We start from the raw sequence: 15623 nt of genomic DNA, 5'->3' as shown, positions 1-15623 counted from the left end.
GACCTTAGAAAAAGAAAAAGGAATAACTGTACCTGGGATTTCGGTGATACTCGAGTCCTAACCTGAGGAGTTCCTTAGTAAATAGGGTACATAAGATATAAGCGTTATATTGTAAGAAATGACTGACTTTGATTATTCTAATGACTCTGTCGATAATTCAGCGTACTTGCAAAACGTACCTATGTCTCATGCCTCTGTATCGACTACAAGCGGAACAACAGTATCACCCTCTCCCTTTAACCAGAGGAGTAATAGGGGTTCCTTAGTTACCGATTCGCTAAGCCTCAAACTGATACCTGGCCATGCGTCGATTAATTCACAAATCAAATCTCAGCTTCCAAAGATCCTCATAAAGCGCAAACGATCGGAAGAACAAGATCCTCAAAATGAAACAACAACATCACCAACCCAAGAATCAGCTAAAGACAACCTAAAGTGCAAACGATCGGAAGAACAAGATCCTCAAAATGAAACAACAACAACATCACCAACCCAAGAATCAGCTAAAGACAACCTAAAGCGCAAACGATCAGAAGAACAAGATCCTCAAAATGAAACAACAACAACATCACCAACCCAAGAATCAGCTAAAAAAAAGCTCAAACGCTCGGAAGAACAAGATCCTCAAAATGAAACAACAACATCAGCAACCCAAGAATCAGCTAAAGACAAAAACTCTAAAGATCCATATCTTGCGCCCTATAGACCAGTAAACAGAATCATGGTTATTGGTAATGAAGAAGAAGTAAATGAGCTAAAAAAAATGAATGAAGATTTGAAGGCTAAGTTTGATTCTGCTCAAAGCACTATAATAAAGATGAAATCACATAGTGATGAATTAATGGAAAAAGTGAAGATGTACCAAACTTATTCGGCAAAACTAGATAATGAAAAGATATCTTTACTAAAAACAGTGCATATGTGTCGATATATATTGACAGGATTAAATTATCAACTGTTTGCTATAGATGAACAGTAAGATATATATATATACGTATTGCATGTTACAAAAATGTTTCAATATTATCAAATTATTATATAGAAGTTAATCCTATTATAAATACATATATTGAGAATGATGTTATATATATATATCAATTGATATACTGATAAGCAAATCAAGTAAAATAAAAATAAGGTTTCTGGGTTAGACTAGAGTATATTATTATGTATCTACTTTATTTTAATACTTTCATATTGATATATGGTTTAGATTACATGTGAATATTTATTTCATCCAATGTTACATACAATATCTTATTTAAAGTTTATATATATATATATATATATGATTAAGTTTCTTGAATGAACAATGGGTTGATCAAGTAAAATATAATAATCGTCTACAACTGTCTGTAATATTTTTATTAAAGTAAAATTGGCTTAACAACTTTTTCAATTACCCCTCTACATATAGGACATTTCGACTGGGTTAATAAACAATTAGTACAGCAGACCATATGATCACAGGGGAGAATTACTATATCTACTTCATCAGTCATGCACACTTTACATAGTCGCCTCTCATCTATATGAACATGTTTATCTGAAAAAAAATAAAGAGAAAAAACAATTAGTATTGATCATCAATGCATATTTATATAAAAATATTTAGGTTATTAACTTTGGTATAACTGGAGTTGTTAGTAAAATAAAAGATTAATATGAATATGCAAAGGATATTTTACAAGTTGAAATGTCCATTTTTTTCATTTTCTTAAAAAAAATGAAAAATCAACTTGTCCATTTTTTCATCATAGTCTGAAATTTTACAAGTTGAAATGTCCATTTTTTTCATTTTCTTAAAAAAAAAAGAAAAATCAACTTGTCCATGATGAAAAAATGGACAAGTTGAAATGTCCATTTTTTTTCATTTTCTTGAACTGTTTGAGAAATCATAGATATGTGTATGTATACAGAAAAATAAAGATATAATGTGTAAGTTTAATATCGTTTTATAACGAATCTATATTATTATCATTTAAATCATCATTCTATTCTACAAGTACATCCCAAAAAGATTTCATTTTCACAATTTATACAAGGTCCATTTTCTATAAAGTCCAACTGTAACATTTATAAAATGTCTGATTTTTATCAATTGTCCAATTTTTGCAAGGTCCAAATTTGATATCAGTAAAATGTCCATATTTTCTCAACACCTAATATTACCTAACCTAACCTAACCTAAACCTAACCTAACCTAACCTAACCTAACCTAACCTAACCTAACCTAACCTAACCTAACCTAACCTAACCTAACCTAACCTAACCTAACCTAACCTAACCTAACCTAACCTACCTAACCTAACCTAAACCTAACCTAACCTAACCTAACCTAACCTAACCTAACCTAACCTAACCTAACCTAACTAACCTAACCTAACCTAACCTAACCTAACCTAACCTAACCTAACCTAACCTAACCTAACCTAACCTAACCTAACCTAACCTAACCTAACCTAACCTAACCTAACCTAACCTAACCTAACCTAACTTAACCTAACCTAACCTAACCTAACCTAACCTAACCTAACCTAACCTAACCTAACCTAACCTAACCTAACCTAACCTAACCTAACCTAACCTAACCTAACCTAACCTAACCTAACCTAACCTAACCTAACCTAACCTAACCTAACCTAACCTAACCTAACCTAACCTAACCTAACCTAACCTAACCTAACCTAAACCTAACCTAACCTAACCTAACTAACCTAACCTAACCTAACCTAACCTAACCTAACCTAACCTAACCTAACCTAACCTAACCTAACCTAACCTAACCTAACCTAACCTAACCTAACCTAACCTAACCTAACCTAACCTAACCTACCTAACCTAACCTAACCTAACCTAACCTAACCTAACCTAACCTAACCTAACCTAACCTAACCTACCTAACCTAACCTAACCTAACCTAACCTAACCTAACCTAACCTAACCTAACCTAACCTAAACCTAACCTAACCTAACCTAAACCTAACCTAACCTAACCTAACCTAACCTAACCTAACCTAACCTAACCTAACCTAACCTAACCTAACCTAACCTAACCTAACCTCTCTCTCTCTCTCTCTCTCTCTCTCTCTCTCTCTCTCTCTCTCTCTCTCTCTCTCTCTCTCTCTCTCTCTCTCTCTCTCTCTCTCTCTCTCTCTCTCTCTCTCTCTCTCGAATTGCTTCCACACTCTATACAATCTCACGTATGGCTGTTACGGCCAACGACCTCCACTCAATGTGAACGAACTAAGGGGCCTCCGGCAGCCTAAAAAAGAGAAGAAAGCTCTTGCCCGGGCTACCGCCGGCGTCGGCGAACGAGTCTGCCCGTTGCCGGGAGAACTGCCCTAACTCCAGAACCACCGTTTCTACCATCATCATCATCACCCTCGCCACTTTTGGGGCGGTGCACGGGGTATACGAGACCCCATCGATGTGATTACTTCAGGAAGGGCTGCACGCAGGCGTGCTGCACGGAAGAGAAAAGGTGGGGGGGGGCCAGCAGCCGCCGCCATCCGTCGTCCGTCGTCCACTCTTTCAAGAAAAAAATCAGGCTTTGGTCAAAGGATCGACAAGCAGGCGTGTTCGACTCTAGGCGGCCGCTGGCGCACGGGGGACAAAAGAGAACCCCGGAGCCGGGACCATCCAGCTAGCTAGCTAGCTAGCCAGCCGGCTCGCCCCCCGCGAGAGATTGAAGAAGGGAGGGAGGAGAACCCTTTATCCTATGGATAGGCGCCCTCTGCCAACAGAGGGGAGGAGGTTCAAACCGACACCATCCCGCCCTCCGTCACCCCGCGCCAGGCAGAGTACAAGACTCGTCCGACGCGGGTACCGCCGGAGGACGTTCCGGCCGTCGGCGGCAACCACCCGCACTGACCCGCGCGCGGGCTCTGTCTGATTTTGACCGTATTCCCTTTAGCCCGCAATCTGCCGGACTGATTTTCCCGTTCTCTCTTAGCCTTCCAACAGAGAGAGGGGTAGAGGAGGAGAGGACCTCTGACCAGGCCCCTCCTCAGCTTTTTGCTAGTCCTGTCATTGCGTCACGGCAAACCGATGAGTCAAAGGGGGGGAGTCGTGGCTGGCTCGCTCGCTCGCTCGCTCGCTCGAGAGGGCGGGAGGGATGCCCGCCCTTCAATCGGGGAGGAGGAGGAGGAACAAGAGCTCGCCAAGACGCCGCCGGCGGGACGTGGTGCCGCCCCGCCCACAGGCGAGCCCGTCGTCAGAGTCAGCGGCAGCGTAGGCTGCATTACTGCATCCGCCATGACAGGGGAGGAAGACAGGAGCGGAACCACGGCCGCCAAAGGCCGTGGCGCCGTACCCCGCCGCTTTCAGACTAAGACTCGGGAGCTCGACCGGCGCCGACAAACCGAGAGCTCGCCAGACCAAACAGACAAACAGCCGGTCATCAGCGACAAAAGCAGCAGCAGCAACAACCGCCGCCGCCGACTCCTCTCGACTCTTGCCGCTGGCTCGCTCCACCGGCTCGTGCCGACTCTACCCCCACGCAAAAAAACAGGAGGAGGCATCGGCAAACGCGCTCCACACACACTGCTTTCTTGTGGCATTTTCCAGGGGATGGGAGGGAAGCTATCCTCGGACTAAGGGCCGACTTAACCACGACCAAGCGATGTTGGCGGGGAACCCTCCTCCGCTTCGGTCAACGAGGGTCCGGCTTGCTCGAGCATTTGCTACTACCACCAAGATCCGCACCGGTGGCGGCTCCAGACCGGCTCACGCCGTATCCTTCTACGCTCACCACCGCGCCCTCCTACTCGCCGGGGCCTCGAGACCTCCTCGTCGCAGCCAATAGTGCGCCCGGCGGTAGAGTATCGGGAGGATGCTTGAGCGCCATGCCATTTTCGGGGTTACTTGCTTCGGCAGGTGAGTTGTTACACACTCCTTAGCGGATTCCAACTTCCATGGCCACCGTCCTGCTGTCTATAGCAAGCAACTCCCTTCCATGGGATCGGAATTAGCATCCATTTAGGCCCCTTAACTCCACGTTTTGTTCATCTCACAGCGCCAGTTCTGCTTACCAAAATTGGCCCACTAGGCACTCCGATTCTCGTCCGGGGCTTCAGCGAAGCAAGCCCGGCACCTCACCCATTTAAAGTTTGAGAATGGGCTGAGGACATTTCGTCCCCAACACCCCTAGTCATTCGCTTTACCGGATGGAACTCGTTCGACATGAGCGCCAGCTATCCTGAGGGAAACTTCGGAGGGAACCAGCTACTAGATAGTTCGATTGGTCTTTCGCCCCTATACTCAGCTCTGGCGATCGATTTGCACGTCAGAAACGCTTCGGACCTCCACCAGGGTTTCCCCTGGCTTCATCCTGGCCAAGCATAGTTCACTATCTTTCGGGTCCCAACATTTATGCTCTGGGTACCCGCCGACACATCCGGACGCCGGAAACCCGCCCGGGGAGGGCGGCGGCGCCCGTTCGTCATGGCGAGTCCCGGGCCTGCGCCCCCCGAAGGCCCCCGCCCGAAAGAAGGGACCCCGGCGTGCGGGAGCGGAAGCGGGACTCCGCGCCGTCCCGGGGATCGCCTGCCCGCCTGCCCGCCGGCGCCGGGCAGGCGGCGGGCCGCGCCCCCTGCCTCCCCCGACCCCAAAGGATCGAGAGAAAGGGAGGTCGCGAGCCGCAGCCGCCAACTAAACCCGCTGCCGTCTCCCGGACAAACCATCGAACTGAATCCCCCCAGTTCGATCTTCGAATCTCCGCCCGTTTAGGGCAGAGGGGAGGAACCTCTCTGGCTTACATCCCCTGGGTAGAAGGAAGGAGGAGGAGGAGGAGGGCGGCGGCGGGGGTCTTGCGACCCGCCCGCGCGCCGCCCGGCGAACCATCGCTCATCGAGGAAAAGGGTCTTAAGGGAACATCTGGACAACACAAGGGACTTTTAGCGAGGCCTCGCACCCACGGCAAGGTCAACAGCTCGCGCGCCGCTAATGGACGACGGGCCCCATGGTGCTTAGCAGGCCTCCACACCTCGCCAGCTTTCTGGGGCGGCACGGAGGCCCACGCACGGCGATCTTTCGCCTCACTCTCAACAGAAACACTGTGTCGGCCTACCGGAGAACGGGCGGCGGGGGGGCCGCCGCAGCCGTCCATACTGTCTCCCGGTAGGCAACGTCACGACACTCGAGGGAGGGTGGCGGCCGTCCTTCGAAGAAGGCACAGGGCCGCCGCAATGTGCGTTCGACACGTCGATGGAATCACGGGACAATTGCGATAGCCATCAGACTACGCTTTTTGCCGCGGTCTTCCTCGACCCACGAGCCAAGTGATCCCCCGTTAAGAGTCTTGGAGAGAGTTTTTCCGAGTTCGCACGCGACTCGCTCGCCTCCCACTCGACCGGGGGGCCGAGGGGAAGTAAACAATTCGTTTGACAAAAACAAAAGCAAAGCACAGACCGCGACACGGACGTCGTCGATCACCAGCTGGCCACGAAAAGTCCCGGTAACCCAGGCGGGGGCGGGAAAAAGATTAACTTTGGGGTTCGGCGCCTCCACCTTCGCTCCACCCGCCTCCTTTCCCTCCTACAGCGAGAGAGAGACAGAGGGGTACCAAAGCCTATCACAGAAGGAGGAGGAGAGTCGGGAGCCGTCCCGAGAGTCCCCCGTAATGGCGTTCGAAAGAAGAAGGAGGGTCATTGCACAGTACATCCACCGCTGCACTATTACCTTCGACAGGGCCCTTCCAAGCCGGGAGGGGGTCTTCAGGGGGGCGGGGGGAGGGGGGGAGAACTGCCAGTGCACACGCGCGCAGCAGACCACCGCCGCCACCACCACCGTCGGAGCCCCTCTCGACGGACCGCGATTTGGAGAGGGGGCAAGCCAGCCAAAAAAAGCTAGCGAGCACTCTCACCTTTCCGTCGACCCGACTCGTCGCCGCCCTGGAAGGCGGCGCGAGGACGAGACCCGTCGACTATTTAGCAGGCTAGAGTCTCGTTCGTTATCGGAATTAACCAGACAGATCACTCCACCAACTAAGAACGGCCATGCACCACCACCCACCGAATCGAGAAAGAGCCTTCATTCTGTCAATCCTTCCGGTGTCCGGGCCTGGTGAGTTTCCCCGTGTTGAGTCAAATTGAGCCGCAGGCTCCACTCCTGGTGGTGCCCTTCCGTCAATTCCTTTAAGTTTCAGCTTTGCAACCATACTTCCCCCGGAACTCAAAGACTTTGGTTTCCCGGAAGCTCCCCGCCGGGTCATGGGAATAACTGCGGCGGATCGCTAGTCAGCATCGTTTAAGGTTAGAACTAGGGCGGTATCTGATCGCCTTCGAACCTCTAACTTTCGTTCTTGATCAATGAAAACATCCTTGGCAGATGCTTTCGCATTAGGTCGTCATGCGACGGTCTAAGAATTTCACCTCTGGCGTCGCAGTACGAATGCCCCCGTCTGCTTCTCTTAATCATTACCTCGGGTTCCGAAAAACCGACAAAATAGAACCGAGGTCCTCTTCCATCATTCCATGCACGACCATTTGGGCTGTAAGCAATCGCCAGCCTGCTCTGAGCACTCTAATTTTTTCAAAGTAAACGTGCCGGCCACAAGGGGACACCCGGTTAAGGGCATACAAACCCCCTGCAAGCCGGCGGGGACACAGCTCGGAACCCGGCAGTGACCGCCGCTAAGGCGGACCGCCGGTCCGGAGCAGAGTTCCAACTACGAGCGTTTCAACCGCAACAACTTTAATATACGCTAGTGGAGTTGGAATTACAGCGGCGGCTGGCACCAGACTTGCCCTCCACTTGATCCTCGTACAAGGATTTAAAGTGTACTCATTCCAATTGCGAAGCCCCGTTCGGGGCTCGCAACAGTATTTTTCGAGACTACCTCCCCGTGCCGGGAGTGGGTAATTTGCGCGCCTGCTGCCTTCCTTAGATGTGGTAGCCGTTTCTCAGGCTCCCTCTCCGGAATCGAACCCTGATTCCCCGTTACCCGTGATAGCCATTGTAGGCGTTTAACCTACAATCGAGAGCTGATAAGGCAGACGCCTGCAGGACGCGGCGCCGACCCAACCCGTCAGGGAGGGGTCGTGCGCTCGGCAAAAGTTATTCTGTTTCACCAAGAGAGTCAGGCGCGCGGCCCTCGCGAGCCGCGCGCCCAGGGGTTTTGGTCTAATAAAAGCGCTCCTCCCTCGCGGTCGGAGACTCCAAAGGCATGTATTAGCTCTAGAATTACCACAGTTATCCAAGTAATGCGGTTCAGCAGAGATCCAATGAGTTGTATCTGATTTAATGAGCCGTCCGCGGTTTCGCCTTAAGTCGGCCTGTACTTACACATGCATGGCTTAATCTTTGAGACAAGCATATGACTACTGGCAGGATCAACCAGGTAGCACATAGCAATAACAGCACACCAGTCGTCAACGACCCGCCGCCGCCGCCGCCACTGCTGCCGCCCGCGCCACAGCGGGGGGGGGAGCCGGCGACGGAAGACGGGGACCGTCTACCGATGGAGGCACAAGCTCTACTGCTCGCCGCCTTCTTCTTCTTCTTCTTCCGCCTCCACCACCACCACCACCACCACCTCTTCCTCCTTTTTACGGGAGGCTGGCGGCGGCGGCGGCGGCAGCAGCAGCAGCAGAGAGAGAGCTGGCGAGTTTTTCGAGGGCGTTCAAAAAAGGGGCTATCGGCGCCGCTACCAGGGGAAAAGGGGGAACTCGCCGGGCCAGAACAAAAGAGCACGGCCAGAAGGGCGCGAGCCCACGGCTATTGCTGTGAAAGGTGGGCCAGACGGGGTTTTAACGCCCACAGTCGCTCCCGAGGCAAGAGAGAGAGGGGGAGGGTTTGGCCGGCCCGCCGACGAGCAAAAGAGACGCGGCGCACCGAGCGAGGGGGAGAGGGGCCGCAATCGCTCGGCGAAAATCGCTGCGTCCTGTGCACTCAGGGGGAGGGCGCAGGCCTGGAAGAGCAGGGGGGACTAAGGACAGAGCCGGCTCGGCGGGGCACAACCGAGGCCAGGACTCCGCCCACGCTGCGGACGGCTCCCCCCTACCTTTATCCGGACGGCTGGTTAGGGCCCGAGACCACAACAACACCGCAAAGTCCGCAACGCCCACGCCACCGGGGCGGCTCCAAAGGGGAGGAGGCCCGCCTGGACCCAAAGGCGGACGCCAAGGCAGGGGCGCCCAGGCGCCACGGCAACCCCAAAGGTCGGCCGGCTGGGGCGGAGAGAGCAACGCCTTCTGCGCTCGGGCGGCCCGAGGCAGAGCCGCCGCCCGCCACACCAGGCCACAGCCGGACCGGCGGCCCGAGAGGAGGAAGAACGCCAGCCAAGGAGTCCACCAAGGAAGGAGGCGCCCCCCGGGGGAAGGCGACGGGCGCACCGCCGCCCCCGGCTCGGAGGCGCCCGCCACCCGCGACCGCCCGGCCACGGACCGAGGCCGAGGCCGCCCCCGAGCCACAGGAGGTCCGAGCCGAACCCGCGGCTCGGGAGGAGGCAAAACTCAAGGCCCGCCAAACCCAGGCGGCGGCCGGAGAGGAAGCCTCCCCCTATATATATCCGGACGGCTGGTTAGGGCCCGGGACCGCACCAACCCCGCCCAAAACCAAGACCCGCACCCGCGCGGGAGGCTCGCGCCCATGGCCCGCCCACCTGGCCACGAATGAACGGCCGCACTCCGCTCAAGGCGCCCTCTCCCGCGACCCGCGCCCCGGGCTCGCGCCCGAGGCCCGCGCCACCTGGAATGGGGAACGCACCGGGCGGCAGGCGCAACCGCCGTTCCCCGGCTCGGAGGCGCCCGCCACCCGCGCCCGCCGCGCGCCCCGGCCCGAGGCCGAGCCGGCGCCCGCCACAGGAGGCCCGAGCCGAAGCGGAGGCTCGAGAGGAGGAGGAACAAACCAATCCCCCAAGCTAGGGAGGCGCGCCCCTCGAGAAGGCGGCAGGCGCCTCCGCGCCGCCACAGGAGGCCCCCGCCGAAGCGGAGGCTCGAGAGGAGGAGGAGGAGGAGGAACAAACCAGTCCCCCCAAGAAGGGAGGCGCCCCTCTTCTGGACGCCACGGCCGGACCTCCGCCCGTCCGGCGGCCCGAGGGGAGGAAAAGACACGAGCCAATCCACCAACGAAGGAGCCTCTCGCCCGCCACACCATGCCATGCCACAGCCGGACCGGCGGCCCGAGAGGAGGAAGAACGCCAGCCAAGGAGTCCACCAAGGAAGGAGGCGCCCCCCGGGGGAAGGCGACGGGCGCACCGCCGCCCCCGGCTCGGAGGCGCCCGCCACCCGCGACCGCCCGGCCACGGACCGAGGCCGAGGCCGCCCCCGAGCCACAGGAGGTCCGAGCCGAACCCGCGGCTCGGGAGGAGGCAAAACTCAAGGCCCGCCAAACCCAGGCGGCGGCCGGAGAGGAAGCCTCCCCCTATATATATCCGGACGGCTGGTTAGGGCCCGGGACCGCACCAACCCCGCCCAAAACCAAGACCCGCACCCGCGCGGGAGGCTCGCGCCCATGGCCCGCCCACCTGGCCACGAATGAACGGCCGCACTCCGCTCAAGGCGCCCTCTCCCGCGACCCGCGCCCCGGGCTCGCGCCCAAGGGCCGCGCCACCTGGAATGGGGAACGCAACGGGCGGCAGGCGCAACCGCCGTTCCCCGGCTCGGAGGCGCCCGCCACCCGCGACCGCCGCGCGCCCCGGCCCGAGGCCGAGCCGGCGCCCGCCACAGGAGGCCCGAGCCGAAGCGGAGGCTCGGGAGGAGGAGGAGGAGGAGGAACAAACCAAATCCCCCCAAGATAGGGAGGCGCGCCCCTCGGGAAGGCGGCAGGCTCCTCCGCGCAAGCCACAGAAAGCCCCTTGCCGAAGCGGCGGCCCGAGAGGAGGAGGAGGAGGAGGAGGATCAAACCAATCCCCCAAGGAAGGCGGCAGGCGGCGACAGGCGCACCGCCGCCCCCCGGCTCGCAGGCGCCCGCCACCCGCGACCGCCCGGCCACGGGGGCCGAGGCCAGGACGCCCGCAAGCCACAGGAGGCCCGAGCCGGACCCGCGGCTCGAGAGGAGGCAAACCCTGCAGGAGGGAGGCGCCCCCCAAGAGACTCCCGCGACAGGCGCACCGCCGTTCCTCGGCTCGGAGGCGCCCGCCACCCGCGCCCGCCGCGCGCCCCCTTCGGGCCGAGGCCGAGCCGGCGCCCCCAAGCCACGGGGAGGCCCGAGCCGGACCCGCGGCTCGGGAGGAGGCAAAACTCAAGGCCCGCCAAACCCAGGCGGCGGCCGGAGAGGAAGCCTCCCCCTATATATATCCGGACGGCTGGTTAGGGCCCGGGACCGCACCAACCCCGCCCAAAACCAAGACCCGCACCCGCGCGGGAGGCTCGGGCCCAAGGCCCGCCCACCTGGCCACGGATGAACGGCCGCACTCCGCTCAAGGCGCCCTCTCCCGCGACCCGCGCCCCGGGCTCGCGCCCAAGGCCCGCGCCACCTGGAATGGGGAACGCACCGGGCGGCAGGCGCAACCGCCGTCCCCCGGCTCGGAGGCGCCCGCCACCCGCCGCGCCCGCCGCGCGCCCCCTTCGGGCCGAGGCCGAGCCGGCGCCCGCAAGCCACAGGAGGCCCGAGCCGGACCCGCGGCTCGGGAGGAGGCAAACCCTGCAGGAGGGAGGCGCCCCCCAAGAGACTCCGGCGACAGGCGCACCGCCGTTCCCCGGCTCGCAGGCGCCCGCCACCCGCGACCGTCGCGCGCCCCCTTCGGGCCGAGGCCGAGCCGGCGCCCGCAAGCCACAGGAGGCCCGAGCCGGACCCGCGGCTCGGGAGGAGGCAAGCCCTGCAGGAGGGAGGCGCCCCCCAAGAGACTCCCGCGACAGGCGCACCGCCGTTCCTCGGCTCGCAGGCGCCCGCCACCCGCGACCGCCCGGCCACGGGGGCCGAGGCCGAGCCGGCGCCCGCGACCCACAGGAGGCCCGAGCCGGACCCGCGGCTCGGGAGGAGGCAAACCCTGCAGGAGGGAGGCGCCCCCCCAAGAGACTCCGGCGACAGGCGCACCGCCGTTCCGACCGCCGCCCCGGCCCGAGGCCGAGCCGGCGCCCGCCACAGGAGGCCCGAGCCGGACCGGCGGCTCGGGAGGAGGGAGGGAGGCGCCCCCCAAGAGACTCCCGCGACACCGCCGTTTCCCCGTCTCGCAGGCGCCCGCCACCCGCCGCCCCCCGCCCACCCGCAGGAGGCAAGCCCTGCAGGAGCGCCCCCAACGCACGCTTCCCCGGCTCGCAGGCGCCCGCCACCCGCGACCGCCCGCCCACGGAGGCCGAGGCCAGGACGCCCCGACCCACAGGAGGCCCGAGCCGGACCCGCGGCTCGGGAGGAGGGAGGAGGAGGCGCCCCCCAAGACACCGCCGCCCCCCGGCTCGCAGGCGCCCGCCACCCGCGACCGCCCGGCCACGGGGGCCGAGGCCAGGACGCCCGCAAGCCACAGGAGGCCCGAGCCGGACCCGCGGCTCGAGAGGAGGCAAACCCTGCAGGAGGGAGGCGCCCCCCAAGAGACTCCCGCGACAGGCGCACCACCGCCGTTCCTCGGCTCGGAGGCGCCCGCCACCCGCGCCCGCCGCGCGCCCCCTTCGGGCCGAGGCCGAGCCGGCGCCCCCAAGCCACGGGGAGGCCCGAGCCGGACCCGCGGCTCGGGAGGAGGCAAAACTCAAGGCCCGCCAAACCCAGGCGGCGGCCGGAGAGGAAGCCTCCCCCTATATATATCCGGACGGCTGGTTAGGGCCCGGGACCGCACCAACCCCGCCCAAAACCAAGACCCGCACCCGCGCGGGAGGCTCGGGCCCAAGGCCCGCCCACCTGGCCACGGATGAACGGCCGCACTCCGCTCAAGGCGCCCTCTCCCGCGACCCGCGCCCCGGGCTCGCGCCCAAGGCCCGCGCCACCTGGAATGGGGAACGCACCGGGCGGCAGGCGCAACCGCCGTCCCCCGGCTCGGAGGCGCCCGCCACCCGCGCCCGCCGCGCGCCCCCTTCGGGCCGAGGCCGAGCCGGCGCCCGCAAGCCACAGGAGGCCCGAGCCGGACCCGCGGCTCGGGAGGAGGCAAACCCTGCAGGAGGGAGGCGCCCCCCAAGAGACTCCGGCGACAGGCGCACCGCCGTTCCCCGGCTCGCAGGCGCCCGCCACCCGCGACCGTCGCGCGCCCCCTTCGGGCCGAGGCCGAGCCGGCGCCCGCAAGCCACAGGAGGCCCGAGCCGGACCCGCGGCTCGGGAGGAGGCAAGCCCTGCAGGAGGGAGGCGCCCCCCAAGAGACTCCCGCGACAGGCGCACCGCCGTTTCCCCGGCTCGCAGGCGCCCGCCACCCGCGACCGCCCGGCCACGGGGGCCGAGGCCAGGACGCCCCCGACCCACAGGAGGCCCGAGCCGGACCCGCGGCTCGGGAGGAGGCAAGCCCTGCAGGAGGGAGGCGCCCCCCAAGAGACTCCCGCGACAGGCGCACCGCCGTTCCCCGGCTCGCAGGCGCCCGCCACCCGCGACCGCCCGGCCACGGGGGCCGAGGCCAGGACGCCCCCGACCCACAGGAGGCCCGAGCCGGACCCGCGGCTCGGGAGGAGGCAAGCCCTGCAGGAGGGAGGCGCCCCCCAAGAGACTCCCGCGACAGGCGCAACCGCCGTTCCTCGGCTCGCAGGCGCCCGCCACCCGCGACCGCCCGGCCACGGGGGCCGAGGCCAGGACGCCCCCGACCCACAGGAGGCCCGAGCCGGACCCGCGGCTCGGGAGGAGGCAAGCCCTGCAGGAGGGAGGCGCCCCCCAAGAGACTCCCGCGACAGGCGCAACCGCCGTTCCTCGGCTCGCAGGCGCCCGCCACCCGCGACCGCCCGGCCACGGGGGCCGAGGCCAGGACGCCCCCGACCCACAGGAGGCCCGAGCCGGACCCGCGGCTCGGGAGGAGGCAAGCCCTGCAGGAGGGAGGCGCCCCCCAAGAGACTCCCGCGACAGGCGCACCGCCGCCCCCCGGCTCGCAGGCGCCCGCCACCCGCGACCGCCCGGCCACGGGGGCCGAGGCCAGGACGCCCGCAAGCCACAGGAGGCCCGAGCCGGACCCGCGGCTCGAGAGGAGGCAAACCCTGCAGGAGGGAGGCGCCCCCCAAGAGACTCCCGCGACAGGCGCACCGCCGTTCCTCGGCTCGGAGGCGCCCGCCACCCGCGCCCGCCGCGCGCCCCCTTCGGGCCGAGGCCGAGCCGGCGCCCCCAAGCCACGGGGAGGCCCGAGCCGGACCCGCGGCTCGGGAGGAGGCAAAACTCAAGGCCCGCCAAACCCAGGCGGCGGCCGGAGAGGAAGCCTCCCCCTATATATATCCGGACGGCTGGTTAGGGCCCGGGACCGCACCAACCCCGCCCAAAACCAAGACCCGCACCCGCGCGGGAGGCTCGGGCCCAAGGCCCGCCCACCTGGCCACGGATGAACGGCCGCACTCCGCTCAAGGCGCCCTCTCCCGCGACCCGCGCCCCGGGCTCGCGCCCAAGGCCCGCGCCACCTGGAATGGGGAACGCACCGGGCGGCAGGCGCAACCGCCGTCCCCCGGCTCGGAGGCGCCCGCCACCCGCGCCCGCCGCGCGCCCCCTTCGGGCCGAGGCCGAGCCGGCGCCCGCAAGCCACAGGAGGCCCGAGCCGGACCCGCGGCTCGGGAGGAGGCAAACCCTGCAGGAGGGAGGCGCCCCCCAAGAGACTCCGGCGACAGGCGCACCGCCGTTCCCCGGCTCGCAGGCGCCCGCCACCCGCGACCGTCGCGCGCCCCCTTCGGGCCGAGGCCGAGCCGGCGCCCGCAAGCCACAGGAGGCCCGAGCCGGACCCGCGGCTCGGGAGGAGGCAAGCCCTGCAGGAGGGAGGCGCCCCCCAAGAGACTCCCGCGACAGGCGCACCGCCGTTCCCCGGCTCGCAGGCGCCCGCCACCCGCGACCGCCGCGCGCCCCCTTCGGGCCGAGGCCGAGCCGGCGCCCGCAAGCCACAGGAGGCCCGAGCCGGACCCGCGGCTCGGGAGGAGGCAAGCCCTGCAGGAGGGAGGCGCCCCCCAAGAGACTCCCGCGACAGGCGCACCGCCGTTCCCCGGCTCGCAGGCGCCCGCCACCCGCGACCGCCGCGCGCCCCCTTCGGGCCGAGGCCGAGCCGGCGCCCGCAAGCCACAGGAGGCCCGAGCCGGACCCGCGGCTCGGGAGGAGGCAAGCCCTGCAGGAGGGAGGCGCCCCCCAAGAGACTCCCGCGACAGGCGCACCGCCGTTCCCCGGCTCGCAGGCGCCCGCCACCCGCGACCGCCCGGCCACGGGGGCCGAGGCCAGGACGCCCCCGACCCACAGGAGGCCCGAGCCGGACCCGCGGCTCGGGAGGAGGCAAGCCCTGCAGGAGGGAGGCGCCCCCCAAGAGACTCCCGCGACAGGCGCACCGCCGTTTCCCCGGCTCGCAGGCGCCCGCCACCCGCGACCGCCCGGCCACGGGGGCCGAGGCCAGGACGCCCCCGACCCACAGGAGGCCCGAGCCGGACCCGCGGCTCGGGAGGAGGCAAGCCCTGCAGGAGGGAGGCGCCCCCCAAGAGACTCCCGCGACAGGCGCACCGCCGTTCCTCGGCTCGCAGGCGCCCGCCACCCGCGACCGCCCGGCCACGGGGGCCGAGGCCAGGACGCCCCCGACCCACAGGAGGCCCGAGCCGGAC

At 62.4% G+C, this 15623-nt stretch overlaps 3 pseudogenes; all 3 read right to left on the bottom strand.

The window, feature by feature from the left end:
- Nucleotides 1-4698: 4698 nt before the first annotated feature.
- Nucleotides 4699-5407, bottom strand: LOC147471628 (large subunit ribosomal RNA; annotated as a pseudogene; the record flags this gene model as incomplete).
- Nucleotides 5408-6133: 726 nt separating this feature from the next.
- Nucleotides 6134-6301, bottom strand: LOC147471627 (5.8S ribosomal RNA; annotated as a pseudogene).
- Nucleotides 6302-7167: 866 nt separating this feature from the next.
- LOC147471626 (small subunit ribosomal RNA) lies at nt 7168-8341 on the bottom strand (annotated as a pseudogene).
- Between the last annotated feature and the right edge of the window lie 7282 nt (nt 8342-15623).

The sequence above is a fragment of the Penaeus japonicus genome, unplaced genomic scaffold, assembly GCF_977035675.1.
Source record: "Penaeus japonicus unplaced genomic scaffold, GWHDUDI00000001_assembly GWHDUDI00000007, whole genome shotgun sequence".
NCBI classification, from domain to species: Eukaryota; Metazoa; Arthropoda; class Malacostraca; order Decapoda; family Penaeidae; genus Penaeus; species Penaeus japonicus.
This window is presented reverse-complemented; position numbering and strand designations above follow the sequence as displayed.